This window comes from Lingula anatina, chromosome 5, assembly GCF_051362555.1.
Source record: "Lingula anatina isolate TDL-2025a chromosome 5, LinAna3.0, whole genome shotgun sequence".
Lineage (NCBI taxonomy): Eukaryota > Metazoa > Brachiopoda > Lingulata > Lingulida > Lingulidae > Lingula > Lingula anatina.
Window position 1 is genome coordinate 12628772 of NC_141771.1, and position 15997 is coordinate 12644768.

Consider the following 15997-nt stretch of genomic DNA (forward strand, 5'->3'; position numbering starts at 1 on the left):
CACCCCTATCGGTGGATTCTCACATGGATTGTGAAGACTTATTTGAAGTCTTATTTCAGGCTATCTTGGATTACTTCCAAAAGAACTGTACAGAATCAAGTGATCAGAGCGTAGCCTTTTAATTACTATTAAAACACCTTAACCATGCTACATATGTTGGACAATTAAACTAGGCAGCAAAGCTGTCAAATGCACAGACACAAAGCACAAATAAATGTTGCTACCGCATAAGAGTTGTGTCTGTACATAAAAACTATTGAGCTAGGTGTTTCTCACATGACAAGTACTTTGTAACTATTTGGCACTGAGCACAGTATTGTCACTGAGATCAGAGGTCCATCACAAACAAGCTTCAAAGGCAAGTTACCCACGAGAAAGTTAAACCATTACTGTCAACATCCTTCAATTTACTGTTTATATTATGGTAACTGGTCTTCTTACCTTGTTTAAGTTAGCATGGCACTGTATCATAACATTTTAGATGATGTTTGGTAAGCAAATCACAGGAGTGAAATGATTCTTGTCACTGTTTTAAAATATCAATTCCCCTGCGCAGTTACTCATTTTTACCTGTTAGATACTGATTACCTGTGATAAAAACTCATATAAATATCATCGAAAGTCCTTCAAAAAGATAAAGATCCAAATCACCTATTAGTTCTAGTAAGGCCACACTTTTTTATTTTTATGGATGACATCCTCTGGGTACCCCAAAATCGGTGCGAGAGGGCGAAAAAAAAAAAAAAACGGTCCAAAAAAAAAAAAAAAAAAAAAAACTGCTTAAGTAAAGGAATGCCGTCAGTACACAGCTGGAAACACAAATTTTACCACAGAAACACGTATCAAACTAACAATATGTCTTTATCCATGCTCTCAAAATATTAAAGCATTGTGAATACTTCGTAGAAATGTAAAAAAAAGTCATGAATAGATATACTTTTTATTACAAAATCTATTAAGGTTATTTCATGCATTTTGTTGGTATAGCAATCAATAAAACAAATATCAAACAAACAGTGTGTCTTTATTCGTATTGTCAGGATATTAAAGCATTTTGAACACTTCACAGAAATGTTTAAAAAAATGATGCAAAGATATGCTTAATACTACCAAATCTATTAAAGGTCATTTCGGACGATGCCATTTTGTCTACTTCGACTCACACGGCCAAACTGTCAGGTGGCCTGTCCGACCTTCAGCCCACCAAATACCTCGACGCCCTTGTCGACCCTTTTTTCGCTACAGAAAACCTGGTAGCCTATGTGCTGCTTTGTACAGAATGTCACTGAAATTTTTCGGGCGATAATCGCTGGCGGCCGCCAGCCTTTCGCACAATTGTAAAAAGGTGATATCTCCATGCCCAATATCAATGGCATACCAATCCAAAACGACGGCACCCGTTCTCTTTATGACTTTAATTGTCGTGTAATTTGAAAGTTATCCTAGAGATGAATTTGACGGCAAAGCGGCCACATTTCCACGTGGCGATAATACGCATGCGCAGAAAGCTCATTTCCTGGCAAATTCACTAATGACGTTTGCGCCAACCGACTTCGTTGGGGGCTGGGGGGGGGGGGGGGGATTTTTTTTTTTTTTTTCGGAGAACGGGCGAAAATCGGTGCGCGCGCAGGATGTCATCCATAAAATTAAAAAAGTGTGGCCTAAGCTCATTAAAAATTTTTTTCTGACCAATTCATAACTGATATGTGTAAAAAATTAATGATAAATTTGACTTCAAAAATAAAGAAAAATAATTCTATGTAATTAACCAATGTGCTGTTTGAGTGTGGAGATACATACAGGAGTGGTATTTTCCCAAACATGACATAAACCACTGTATTACATCTAAATTACATGACAACCTCACCTGTGCCTACGTTGCACCTATAAAATACAGGTCGAGATATCAGTGTGCTACATCTTAACCAGCAGTTCCTGCATGCCACATACATAATCAGCTTTTGAAAGGCAAGCCCAAACCTTGATTTCAACCTACAACAGTTTTGGTCAAAATACTGCAACCAGGCAACCGAAAAGTTATACTGGTGATTTAGTGTAGTTCACAGACAATCAGATCATTCACTAGTGACTTTAAAATTGCACTCTTTTTTTTAAAGTGCACCAAGAACCTCCCAAATCACTAAAATTTTGAAAAAGAAGGGCCTTGTACAATTTAAGCATTAAGCCTTACACCAAACCAGCAGGTACCATGCAAGCAGCATCTAAAAATCTTAAGTTACTGTCTCCTCCACTCAACCGTTTCTATGATTTAAAAGATATGTACTGAGGCTCTTTTTCAAGAGCCCTTTTCAAGAACTCAACTCTTCACCTTGGTGACTTCTATTATCATGATTATTGCCACACTCTGTTCCAGACAGACTGTTTTCTTTACATCAGCCAGACAAACATGGAGGTCTGCTAGCTGGCTTATCAAGTCACCTGAAGCCACTTTAGTCTTTGTTAAGGTTGGGAGTTTTCTATTACCTATAGCAGCACCTTACCAGCATGAAGCACATACACAATATTACCTGCTTCAATGAGTAACTGTAGATGGTTTTTATTGGAATTGGATCCCCAAATATATATTACCTGTTGGGGCAGACTATTTACCCTCCTACCCCCCCCCCCCAAAAAAAAAATATTAATAATAAAATTAAATAAATAAATTAATTAATAAATAATAATAATAATAAATAAGTATAAAAGGTAAGGGCTGAATAAAATACTGGATTATTTTTGGGTGATAATTGGTTTAAAAAGTAACTGTTACAGTAGTGTATATGCTTCTCACATATATATTTTGAACTGTTTAATACAGAGCGTGCTAAAATGGACCAGTTATTGCATTACAGCATTCAGAAACCTTACTAGTACTTCTACCCCATACCAAAATGCTGAGAATATTAACACAAAACTGGGTCCAGTTTCACAAAATAAATAATTTAAAAGATAAAAGTTGTTTTTACTTTTGTTTAGAAAGATTGCTACATCTGTCTGCCACCAGATCAATATTCATAAACATTCAAGGTCAAAATAACCACATACTGTACAGTGTATATCAATTATCATTCTAATTAAGCACATGGAACTCATATGAGCATATATCAAGATGAACATTCACACAATGCTATTTCAAATTGAGTGCATGAAGGATTCACATGTCTCTTTAGTTATATACTACAGTAAAAAATAACCACAAATCATAAATATGTTGTTCAGCACATAAAGATCCAATGAGCATAAAGTTAATGTGAGAGTTCAGAATACTAGACGCATTACCACAAGCCAAGTCCTTGAGGGCTTCACATGTCTACTGGTAATAAAACAAGTCTCATCTTTTCACATGTTCACCTCAACCTGATGCCAAAGGTATGAATTCATATACCTTATAGTATATATGCCAAGCATTGTTGACCTGCCAGGAATATTGGCAAATGAGGTAACATGACGATAATGTTTATACCTGATGTTTATATAAATATATACACTGGGCAAGTGCACAGTATATAATGGTGACGTATCACAGATGATGTTTAACAGGGATGCGCATCTTGGGTTGTTACCAGAATATATGTTTTCATTTATGGCTCTGGCTGGTAAAACATTTACGGGAAATATAGCCAGATGTTTAGCTCATAGTCATATTTGAGTTAAATATTTTTTAACAGTAATGACTCTAAACGTGACTTGAAATAGGGATTACCTGTATCAAATTTCACCTTAAACTGAAATTAATGAACACCCTAAAACAAAATCCAAAGCATTCTTTAAACTACTCAAGTCAACCATTAATAATAAGGCAGCAAGCAAAGAACCAGAACTTAATCAAAACACAAAATGACAACTTACAAAAAATACCTTCAAAACCTGGTCTTCTCCTCGGACTTCAGAAATACCTGCCAAGTTAATTCCGAAATACAGCAACCACACAAATCTTTATATTCCTATATATTATGATAGCAACCCTGAATGATTCAGACTTCAAAAGATAAACACAACATCACTTTCTCCCATCCTAGCTCGCTTTTCGCTGGGAAGGTACCTTGAAGTACCTTGGCGTAATCGAGGATAAATGTCAACATACTTGCCAGCAGCAGATATATTTAAACCATCCGCCCACCACAACTCACACATATTCACCATTGGGGCACATCATATTTCCACTAGCTGTACATTAATCTTATCCTGATTCATAGTAGGGCCTATGATATATTGTGATTCACAGAGTGCTTAGGTCATGTATGTTACGTCAGCTAACCAGGGGCAGGGCCCATACTTAATCATGCAAGGGCCCTTGTGTATGTTACATCAGCGGACTATATAGGAAGATTCTTTATTATTTCCATTAGAACCTCACCGTCGGTGCATTAATATACTGGGTTATAGGATACAGGTCAAAAACATGTCACATGCCATAAAAATTAATATATAGTTTCAGTACCAGTGATTCTAATATATGAAGTTACTAGTAAATGGGAAGTCTTCACCTCCATGCACACACATACACACACACACACACACACATCTTTTCCAGTATATTATATATATCTCAAGTCAAACAAGGCCAAAATGTTTGGTCTGAAATAATTCTGTAAAACTTGCCATAGTGCTAAGCCTACCTGGGCTTAACCTGCATTACCACTGTGAGAGCAGGATGACACACGCATGCTATAAATACATATCCCACTGCTGCACTGCAGGAGTAGAACCTAACCACTACCAGACTATACCTTGGAGGAGCCTCTTTCACTGGGCCAAATTTGTGGATTGTTTTCCTTTAATTATCAAGGCAATTTACCTTTATCCGTGTTTTGACCTTTGCCATGGCAAAACCGTCAAAGTATCTTTAGAGCAAATACAAATAACGAGGAAGAGCCCTTCTCAGTTTTTCTTATAAATTTTTGCGATCATCTTAGAAAATTGAAAATAAAATCCAACCAATCAGGTGCATATATTGTTTTAGTAGCTCAAGTTGAGGCAGTGCAAGTTTACAGGACTGCCAAAATTGTAGTTCTCAAAACACTTGCGTAAGTTTGTCTTGTTTTCAATAATAAAATATGTACACCTAAAAATAGAGAAACTGTAGTCAAAAATACACCGTCAAAATCAGCTAAAAACATGCAGAGTTGGCATGCCTAGCCTCTGACTGTCTGGTAATAAGGCCACATTCAGGCCATATTCACAATCATTTGCTGCGCTGATTAACTAGTTCGCAGATCAAATATGGCGCACATTTGACAATTGATTCTCTCACTTGCCATCCCAGCAGGGGCAGAGCAATTAAATCTTTGCAAGCTTTCAAGAAGGTCACACCATATTTGATCCACAGACTAGTTAGTCTGGGGATCAACTGGTTGTGAACACTGCCTAACAGAGTTATAAAGACAAGCAGGTGAGGAAATGTTTGCAAAGTTCTGCAATGAATACACCTCAGACAGAAGATAGCTTGGTTCAGTTAAAATACACGCCTCAGGCACGGGTGCTGCACTTTACTGACTAGATACCTCTTCTTCTGACCTTGTTTACAGTGCAGGTAAAAGAAAAGGTATCATGTTCTTGGCATATAGTAGATACCACTTGAAAAGCACCCTGAGAGTGCAGACCTCCACCAAGGCTGCTTAGTTCTCATCATTAATACACAATTATTCAGAATTGCATCGCCATCAATATCTAACCGATTCAGAGTTGGCCCATTTCAGACATCTTTTGAAAATATGAACCCTAACTTTTCAAGGCCAGTGGGGCTTCTCCATACACAGACCCAATCACTATGATAACCCTCTCTGGTAAAATACAGGCATATTCCTCTGCAGCCAAGCCACTTAGTAGAAAACCACACAGCAATTAATTAATCTGTTAAGCCTTTGGTGACTGGTCTCTCTCTCTCTCTCTCTCTCTCTCTCTCTCTCTCACACACACATACACACATACATACATACACACACACAAACTGTATAAATTTTACTAGTAGTTCAAAACCCGTCTAAGTGTGACATCTGTTACATTACTTAAGCTTTATGATCATACTCCTCTCCACCTTGGCAGCCTTAACATTCAGTGCAACACTTTCTGCCAACTTAATGAGGAAGCTGTTTAGCTCATAAATGTGGCAACCTTTTTTATCAGTTCATATTTTGTTAACCCTGACTACAAATTTACCGATCCTCACACAATCAGCCAGACTTCCTTTAATTCTGAGCAATAAAACTGGAGTACTGTAGATAGTTCAAGGGCACAAGCTACATTTAAATTTACAATAAAATGCTTTCTTTTTAAAATTCATTTTCATTAAGTCTACTAGTATATCAATGTGTATTGCAAATTATGCTTTTTAATTGTTTATAATCCATTACAATCCCTTTTAACTCCAGGCTTGGTCAATATTATACATATACAAACATTTCAATATTTTACCCTTGAAGTTAAATTGGCTCCTCTTGATCAGATACTGCTCATCATACATAAATATTCAAACATAAGTGTCATTAATCTGACACACTGAATTCACAGTGTAAGTTAACAGACATACATCTAAATAACTTACCTAAGTATATATAGAGTAATTCTTCTATTCCTCTCAACAGCCAAAGTAAAAAAAATCCAATAATCCCGTACTGTTCACAATAGACATAAACTGATGAATCTGAAAAATCTGTTTGCTTTACACTCCAACACTTATCTTACTCACAGTCACAGACCAAAACAGAAATATGGTTTGTTATATAAGAGTTTATAAGTTTCCTAAAGTTTATAGTTCTAGATGATGTGCTCTTGATGGCCACTGAGATGAAGATCAGACGAGAACATTGGAGAAAGCTGTCACGCTGTGATGAGACAATCTTACTAATGACTGTCCCCTGCAGGTGAAATTGCCACGGAACAGGAAATGACATTCTTACATGGAGTAATGTTTTTTCTTTAATTTTCACTCCCACATGAGTCCTGTTTCAATAAATAACAATTACTACAATTTATAGCATGTTAAAACTGATATAAAAACAAAACTACTAGTAGGTGTTTTTAACTTGAAGAACTGCATCTAAAAATCAAAGATTTCAAACATGACTTCAAGATGTAATCTCTAACATTGGAAAAGAGGAGGAGGAGAGAGAGAGTTTAGTTTAGTTTAACTCACACACTGTTCCAACTTAAACCCAGTCTGAACGTTGTATGAGGGTCTTTTTCACCTGACTGTTCATTTCACCACATGAAATTTATTTAGCTGAATGACTATAACCTCACGTGGTGTGGTTAACTGGTAGTCATGCTCTAAATATGTTCATCTTAAATACTAGTACTTAATTTTTCCTTCTCTGTGAATACCTTTTCTGTTCATAGAACTGTATGTATGATGATTGATTTGTGGTGATATTAGGTGGTGACAAATCTACAGTGTAGCCGTGCTACTGTGGGGTGGAGGTGCTGTCATGTGACTGGATGCTGTGATCATGTGACATGTGCAGTCATGTGACTGGATGTTGTGATCATGTGACAGAAGGTTCAGCCATGTGACTGCAGTGTTTCCCCTGCACTTAAATGAGCGAGGCGCCCGCCTCGATGATATTTGCAAGCGCCTCGCTGAAATTTGTCAAAAGCACCGCCTCGCTGGACTATATGGAACAACAAAGTATATTTTCACTCATGCTAACTGAAAATTATATTTATTTCTAAGCAAATATGGCATTTTCTGTTTACATACGTAATCCCATGCTTCTGAGCACTTGATTTAGTAGTAACGGAAAGACGCATGCGCGTATGCCTAAAATAACCAGCAGTTACTGTCTCCCTGTGAGTGCCTCGTTTTCGCAGTTCTGTGCCTTATTTGAAGTATAAGAAACAGAGCGAAACGAGGCAACTGTTCTTGACACCATTTAATCACGTGTCAAGAATACACTTTCTCTATCACTTCATGTTCCGAAATTCAGACCGCCTGTTGTTTGTTTTTATAGTTTACGAATATTCACTGATAAAAAGGAGTAAATAAAGTGGACTTCGTTGATTTTATAAACTTAGAGAAGATTTTCTATTGATTTACGGGTGAGTTTTGTGAAAGCAGTAGCGTTGTAAAACTGGGTCACGTCAGTATTTCGCGTGGAAACCTATGCATTGAATATGAATTTCCATGACTGAATAGAACCATATAAATGAATAAACGAAGAACTAAAATTGATGATAAGTGTGATTTTCATCTCTTTAATTCCGAAGCATTCATTTAACGGTGTTTGAAGTTGTTGATTATAAATTACATCTCAAACTACGTATAACTAGTAGCGGGAGTCGCTTTGCGCTGAAAGACAAGAGAGAGAACTTTTGCGGCAGTTTTATATTAGGATGAAGCGCTCCCACACGCAAAGTCAATTGACCAGTTACTTTCACAAGAATGTGAAAACGGTAAAAACAACATATTTTATCAACTTTTTGGTCAATTTAAAAATAATTCAATGTAGTAAGCCCTTTTTCCCGTTTCTTGTAAGTATTAAAGTAGTTAACTTTTTTTTTTTTTTTTTGAAAGTATTAACTTTTTTTTTTTTTTTTTTTTTGAAAGAGTATGTTCTATAAACTGAAAAGGACTAAAATGAGTGAATGCACAGACTGGAAAATAAATTTTGTCCAAACCTTTGTTATGTCATTACTGAATTTACTCCTCAAAACATCTAAAACAAGACAATTCAGTGCCACATAAAATGTAAAAAAAATCAGTTCTAAATACCCTAAAATGCACCAAATTGCACCTTGATTTAAAAAATTTTCCGGGGGGGCATGCCCCCGGACCCCCCTAGTATTGCTGGGATCGCGGACTGCCTACCACCTCGCAGAGCTTGAAAGCCAGGGGAAACACTGGACTGGATGCTGTTATCATGTGGCAGCAGGGTATCAAATGGTGGAGTAGGGGGGTAGTGTCTGTACTTCCATAATTATTTGCTTGAAACCTTATGTAAACATTTTCAATGCATAAATAATAAATGTGTGCGTTTGAGAGAGAGAGAGAGAGAGAGAGAGAGAGAGAGAGAGAGAGAGTGTGAGAGAGAGGAAGAAAAGAGATTACACTGCACTCTGTTTACTCCAAATTGCCAAAAGTTAATATAATTCTACTTTATCTTAATGATCATTTTCACTTGCCAGCCTCTCTTTCTCTCGGGAGGAATAAATAAATATATCATGTCACATAATGGCTCTTGTTTAAATTCATGTTCTTTACATAACAAATGCAGCACTTCTTTCAAAATAATTCACCCATAAAAAGAAGAGCCAGGCATTCTGCACTCCATGATCTGTAACATCTGATATCTTATTCTTTCGCAGACTGAAAGAACAAGATCATATTTGTAAACTACTAGTACGCGGCCTTTTTTTTTTTTTGTCTAACAGCATGTTAAACCTTACTGCTTTAATATTGTTTTCTTTTTTTTTTTCATCAAACTGTTTTATTTGCTCATTTTGCAGCCAATATTCCTATTTACCTGGAAAACCTACCTACGCCACCAGTTACCCACGTCAGTAGTAGAAGTGGGCTAATCACCTGACTGCTGCACCTCCTGCCTCACCTGGCAGTTACTAGTACTAGTAAACACACTGAGTGGATCTTCCTCACTCTATGCTCTTTATGCCAATAACATTATACTGAGTGCTTTGGAGATAGGACAAGGTTATATATATTATATATATATTTTGTTACAGATGGAAATCCTAAGAGAAGATTCTAACAAGGGCATCTACGACTAAAGACTGGTTTAAACTTTAAAACCATATTTTAATGTATTTTGACAAAACATAAATTAGTGTTTAGTCCATATATGAGTTACTGAACCACTTTAGCCTTTAAAAGTTAATAGGACCTGCAGCGAATATGGCCTCAATTTGCAAAATGTTATATTAATTCAATCACCTATAAACCAGTTTGGCTGCACTACAGGTAAAAACATTTTTATTTTGGTAAACTACTGCCTAATTTTTCCTGCACAGAACTTAACCAAAAATTTCCAGTTTTAATTATATCTTCTATTTTATTTAAGTAGGTGTTTGAATACCATAAAAATTCTTCTAGGACACCACCCTATGCACCATCCAGAGGCCGTCTTGTAACCAAGAATACAAATCCCCCCTCACTATCAACCCCAGCCCCCATCATGTTCTTTCAAATTCAAACCATGCGTAGTTGAAGACACTGGGTAATTTTCTTACCAAAAGGTCACATGAACTTTACTGCTACTTTTTAATGTGACATGCCCATTTCGCATGAACATCAAAACAAAAATCAAAAGCATAACAATAAGTTGTTTTTGGTCACTGATACACTAACAGAGGACATACATATTATATTTTCCCCTTGTATAATTATTATTATTAAAAAAAAAAAAAAAAACATTTTTAACCTAACCTGAACCTATGTATACAATTTGTGAGCTGCTGCAATATTAGTATGTACTTGAGAAACAGGTTCTGAATCAAGGACACATACCCTTTGAATATCAAAATAAAATTAATTTTGATGCAAATAGACTGATTTGAGACTAAACTGCATCAGCAAAGGATCCAATTAGTAGTACTGTGACAATGATGTTAAGTGCTAGCTATAGTTAAGTGTTTGTTGCCCAGTTCAGTGAAACGTCTTCCTAGACTCACCTACTAGTATGTGATCAATTAAATCCCACTTTAAAGCTTTTAATTATTACTAAAATAGTTCTTGACAGCTTGTGCAAATTAAAGACATCAAAATGAGACTGATTATAATTTAATGGCTGGTAATTCAGATTGACCAATCTATGATAAAAGATCTTAACCAGGCAAGGTTGAACAAAACCTATTCTTGAGGTCCACCTTACATACTATCACTTCCTCCCCAGTTAATTTGTCTATGGCGTGACTGGTGACAATATGGCAGAATGTGTCAGCGTGAGCTGTTTAGTTGTTTTAAAATATGAATCACAAGCAGATGCTGTACAGACCCAACTAAAACATGTCCTCTTCCAGTTGCAATTGCCAATACCAAGAGAAAGTGCAACAAAAAATTCACTTAAATTGTACCAGTTCATGATTCGTTTTCTGATGGAAAGTGAAGAGTAAAATGGAAAACAGAATGTAAATCCATGTTCGTTCATATGATAGTGTGTGTCTGTCAGAATAACCAGGTGTGTGTTAGTGTGTATGTGTCTGAATGAACATGTTCAAACATGCATGTTGAAGAGCAGGGGAGAGAGGGGGTAGCTAATATTTATGAAAATACTCACAGATAAAATTTAATAGGGGGAGGTAATATACATATAGCAACATACCATCAGGGATAACCCACCTCTCAGACTACGTAATTTATCACACAACTTCAGATATGTGAAAGAAACTATTACAGTAATCCCTCTATTTGGTTTTCGTTCAGGTCCAGATAGATGGTTGTCTGGAAAAGATGACTCATAATACCATACCCACCCTATGTGGCCTAGGGGACCTTACTATATCAAGTATGGCAGGTGTAAATTTTAAATGCCATTTGGGTTTATAAACTTTGCAATCATGAAAATACATTGTTAATTCCTGAAAGACTTAGGAGACCAAGGCAATTGTGTGCGTGCATGTGTGTGTGTGTGTGTGTGTGTGGGGGGGGGGGGGGGGGGGGGGAGGAGTCTCAGAACACAAGAACATCCTAACAGATATAAACTTAAATTTATAACAAATAGCACTCCCAAAGCTAATATATCCTTTGAAACCTCTAGCATTTCATGCGCACTGTCATTAAATAAATAAAATAAATATCCTTAACGCACGTGCCACTCCACTCCAATCTCATACTTCAACAGTATATATACAATTCACTTTATAGTCCCTATCCCAATAAAGCACAATGACAGTGACAAGTGCATGAAGTCACATGTATATGTGAAAAATTTTTATATCCTTTATTTTAAAACCTTCCCAAAACAGCTTGCAATACTTCAATTTAATTCACACTTTAATCTTATTTTTTTTTAAAAATCTGCATACAGGTACTCTATGCTCATGAGGTTAACCAAGGCAGTGTATGGCTTGCATACTGATGACTTAATGTCACCCTTTAACGTCACCTTCACAATAACCATTATACAGCAGTGACGCAAAACCTAGGCGTTATGAATAGCTTGGGCTTCACAAACTGTCAACCATATACTCCCTTCAATAACTGAACAGAATTTATTTCAAACTTGATTATTTGGGTTATGTTTAAATCAACTTTAAAAACAGTCGAATATTTGTCTTGTCATTCAAGTAATTTAACGCCCGTATTTTATAAGGTCACTCACACTCACACTCTACTCACACTCAACTGAGTTTCACTCAAGTGTGGCTGAAGAGTAACTCAAGTGTGAGTGTGAGTGTGATCTCAATAAAATGAGTGACTACTCACACTCATTGAATGATACATGTGTTCACTTTCACTAAGCTCACTCAACTGTGACTCAGTTAAGTGACACTTGAGTAATAGTTCCTTGTATTGAGTGTGCACATCACTTTAGTCAGTCTGACTGCAGTCACCATGTCCAGACAATAATTCTCTGAGCTAGAGAAGTCTCTACTGACTGAATTAGTGGACAAAAACAAATCCGTTCGGGAATGTAAAAAAAAAATGACTTCAAAATGATCAAGCAGAAAAACGATACATGGGAAAGCTTGTCAGAGGAGTTCAACTCGCAAAGTGGGGTGAAGAAACGGGACAGTAAGCAACTAAAAAATGCTGGGGAAATATAAAATCTCGGGCTAAGAAGTCTATTGCAAAGGAAAAGAGGGAAGCAAAGCTGACTGGTGGCGGTCGAAGTAGTGTTGCGGATGAAACTGCCTCTGCTGTAGCAGCCATTATACCATCACAGATCGACAGTTTGTCCAACCCCTATGATGATGACAATGTGGAGCAAGGTATTTATTCGTAGTAGTTACCTAGAATGCTGTTAATTATTACTGCTATTGATGATATTGTAATCGCCTGTATAAATAGATTGTCATATTTTCCGCACACTATTAAGTTATTTGAATGTATATGACAAAGTATAACTGTAAAATGGTTACTTTATTGCAATACTTCATTACAGATAAACAAGATGCTGTACGCGACGATCAGCATGACATTCAACATGATAGCCATGTTGATGATGAACCCACTCCATCAACTGTCACTATTACAGATCTAGATGAGACTGGAAAGCAACCCACTTCATCCACTCCGCCGGTCAGGAAAACCCAGGCCACTCCTGCTCAATCCCGATGCTTGGCAATGCAGCAAGAACAACACCGTGCTGTATTATGGTACGTCTGGCTGCATTGCCCAATCCTCTAGCTGGAACAGGAAACTGTGCTACAACTTGGTTCGGTGCATTCTGTGGAGGTGGCTCATCCATGGGGTCATTCCTGGCTCTTACAAAGTTATACAGAGTTGCTGTGGCGATAATGATGGTCAAAGTGGTCTGTAGTTTTGTGCGAAGGGACATGCTGAGGCAGGGAAACAAGCGTTTCCATGTACCAAACATTCGTTCAACTGTGTTTCGGGTACGTATCTGAGAAGCATTGTAACTACGCTCTGGCCTTGTAAGTGGGTTTATTATTGGAGTCATCATATATAGACGACACGCGTAACCCCCATCGCCTAGCAGAATACCTTCTGTATCCCCTCTTTCAAGTTGTGCACACAGACGACTGTTGTCAAATATTCGTGCATCATGTACACTACCAGGCCACAGGGCCACGATATGCAACATCTCCAAATTGTAACCACATACAGCCTGAACGTTGATAGAGAAGTAGCCCTTCCGGTTTCTGTACAGTTCTGCATCCACACCACCTGGAGATGGTATTTTGATGTGAGTGCAGTCGATAGCACCCACAACGCCTGGAAAACAGGCTATCCTCCAAAATCCTAGCTTCATATTTTGAAGTTCTTGTCCTTCAGGAAACCGTATGAATTGTGGTTTAAGCGAAGCAATACCTTCTGATACTCTTTTGATGATACGACTTGCAGATGACTGGGAAATGTCACAGAGATCTCCACAAGCCATCTGGAAGGTGCCAGTGGCATAGAAACGCAGTGTAAGTAGCAGCTGTATATCTGCAGGGATTGGATTGCCTCTTTCATTATGAGGGGCTATCATTGGTATTACCAAACGCAACAATTCCTGGAAGGCGTCTTTCGTCAGTCTGTAACGTCTTCTGAACTCTTCGTCAGTATACTTTTCATAGTCAAAATTGTACTCTCTTCGCACTTGACCGCCAACATGTTGTAATCTATTATTGTCTTCTATTCTATTTAGCCACACATCCGCCATTTTGGTAAACAAACATTGAACTGAGTGAATGTTGAGGGAGGTGTACCACACACTCAACCATCACTCAAAATTAATAACTTGAATGAGTGTGAGTGAGGTCTGTGAAAGGTTCAAGTCTGAGGTAAACCTTTCACTCATTGAGTGTCAAGTGGCACTCTATGAGTGTGAGTGTGAGTGACCTTATAGAATACGGGCGTAAGACTTGTCACTGATTTTGGCTTAATAGTTCCTGAACATTACTCTGGAGTGTCTACAAACAATATTATTATCTCAACAGTAGAAGTTTCAACAGGCTGTTGTTGTGATACTTTTCTTAGTTTACGATAATAAAGTGTCTTCGGTAAGAGACTAAATAAGCAGGAAGGGTGAACACTAGTACTTATAACTTTTAAATAAGTAGCATTTTTAATACTTAACTCATTTTTCACAACAAAATTAAAGTATTTCAATGTTCCATACTCCAGTAAAAAACTCAATGACTCAAACACTAAATCAGGCAAAGAGCTGATACATTTTAACTAGGCCAATTTTTTAACAAACTGATTAGATAAGGTAATTCAATAGTCCAGGGGCACACGTTCAAGGTTAAATTTATCTGGAGACAAGTTTATTTTTCCAGGAAGCCTATTGATGATTGATATAGTTGAGTAGCAAATGCTCGCGTTTTTTTGTACAAAGATCTTATCATTATTTTTCTGCATTGATATCCACATCACTACTTATAACAAGCAAAATCATTAAATTGAGAAAATAGTAAATGGTGACTATCTAAGTAAATAAAAACATATGCATCCTGGTTTGTATTTCTTCTGTGGCAGAAAATTTGGTTATCAGATTAAAATCTTTTCACTTTTCTCTTTAAATTATCATCGGCAAGGAAGGGATACTAGTAGTGATATTGGACAAAAAGATCTTTCTTCTTGAGAAACTTAATTGAATGGAAAATGAAAGCAGACTGTAACTTCGTGGTAAACAATTTGAAAAATAAAATCAATATATGTAAATTGAAGTGGAATATCCCAGATATGCTTTCAGATAGTGATTATTTGTTTTGATTCAAATGGTTCCATACAAATATGCTGATAAGCACAGCGTGTTAGATTTCAGACCACAATGTTCAACTGTACTTTGACCGAATGAGAGGGGAATTCCATTTTATTTCAGCCACTTTTGGTTTACTGTCTAATTTTAGTAATTGGGTTTCTACGTTTCTAAGTGGACTACGTATATATATATCCTTATATTATTATATAACTTTTTATGTAATGGTGGTGGTTAAATACATGAGTATTTATTTATTTATTGGTATATTGATATATTGAGTTGTGTTGTACAAAGGTGTGAGAATCAATAAAGAATCTGAATCTGGTTTCTTTTTCTCGCTGGTATGATTCTACTGCCTAAACCAGGATCTAAAAAAATTAGCGAAGAGACTTAATACCCCGAAGTCAAGCCGCACTAACCCAATAACATCACTGGTAAATTAAAACTGTAAACGTCTTACCTGAAACAGCTTCAGAAAGCGCTTGAAAGCCTTGTATCGACAGCAGCAGTCTTGTAAGCGTTGTCACGAATAGCCCCGTCTGTATCGAAAGACCGTGACCTTGAACATGTATTTTTAAAAAGTGTTCTTTCAAAAATATTTTCGTCGATTTTTATAACCTAAAATGCATACTTCCTTCAATTAAAATATTTTAAATAAGCACAATCAAAAT

General features: G+C 36.8%; 1 protein-coding gene across 9 annotated transcripts in view; it reads right to left on the bottom strand.

Moving 5' to 3' along the window:
• The window catches only part of LOC106165368 (dnaJ homolog subfamily B member 6), a 38466-nt gene extending 22487 nt beyond the window's left edge, over positions 1–15979 (bottom strand). For 6 of the 9 annotated variants that reach the window (XM_013543565.3, XM_013543563.3, XM_013543561.3 and 3 more), the window contains exon 1: positions 15787–15979. The gene's annotated coding sequence lies outside the window, so the exon portion shown is untranslated. Of the gene's footprint in view, positions 1–3849; positions 4034–9461; positions 9485–15786 lie in introns of those variants that run through there. The other 3 variants (XM_087014351.1, XM_013543558.3, XM_013543556.3) reach the window with 3 other exon arrangements.
• Positions 15980–15997: the final 18 nt, after the last annotated feature.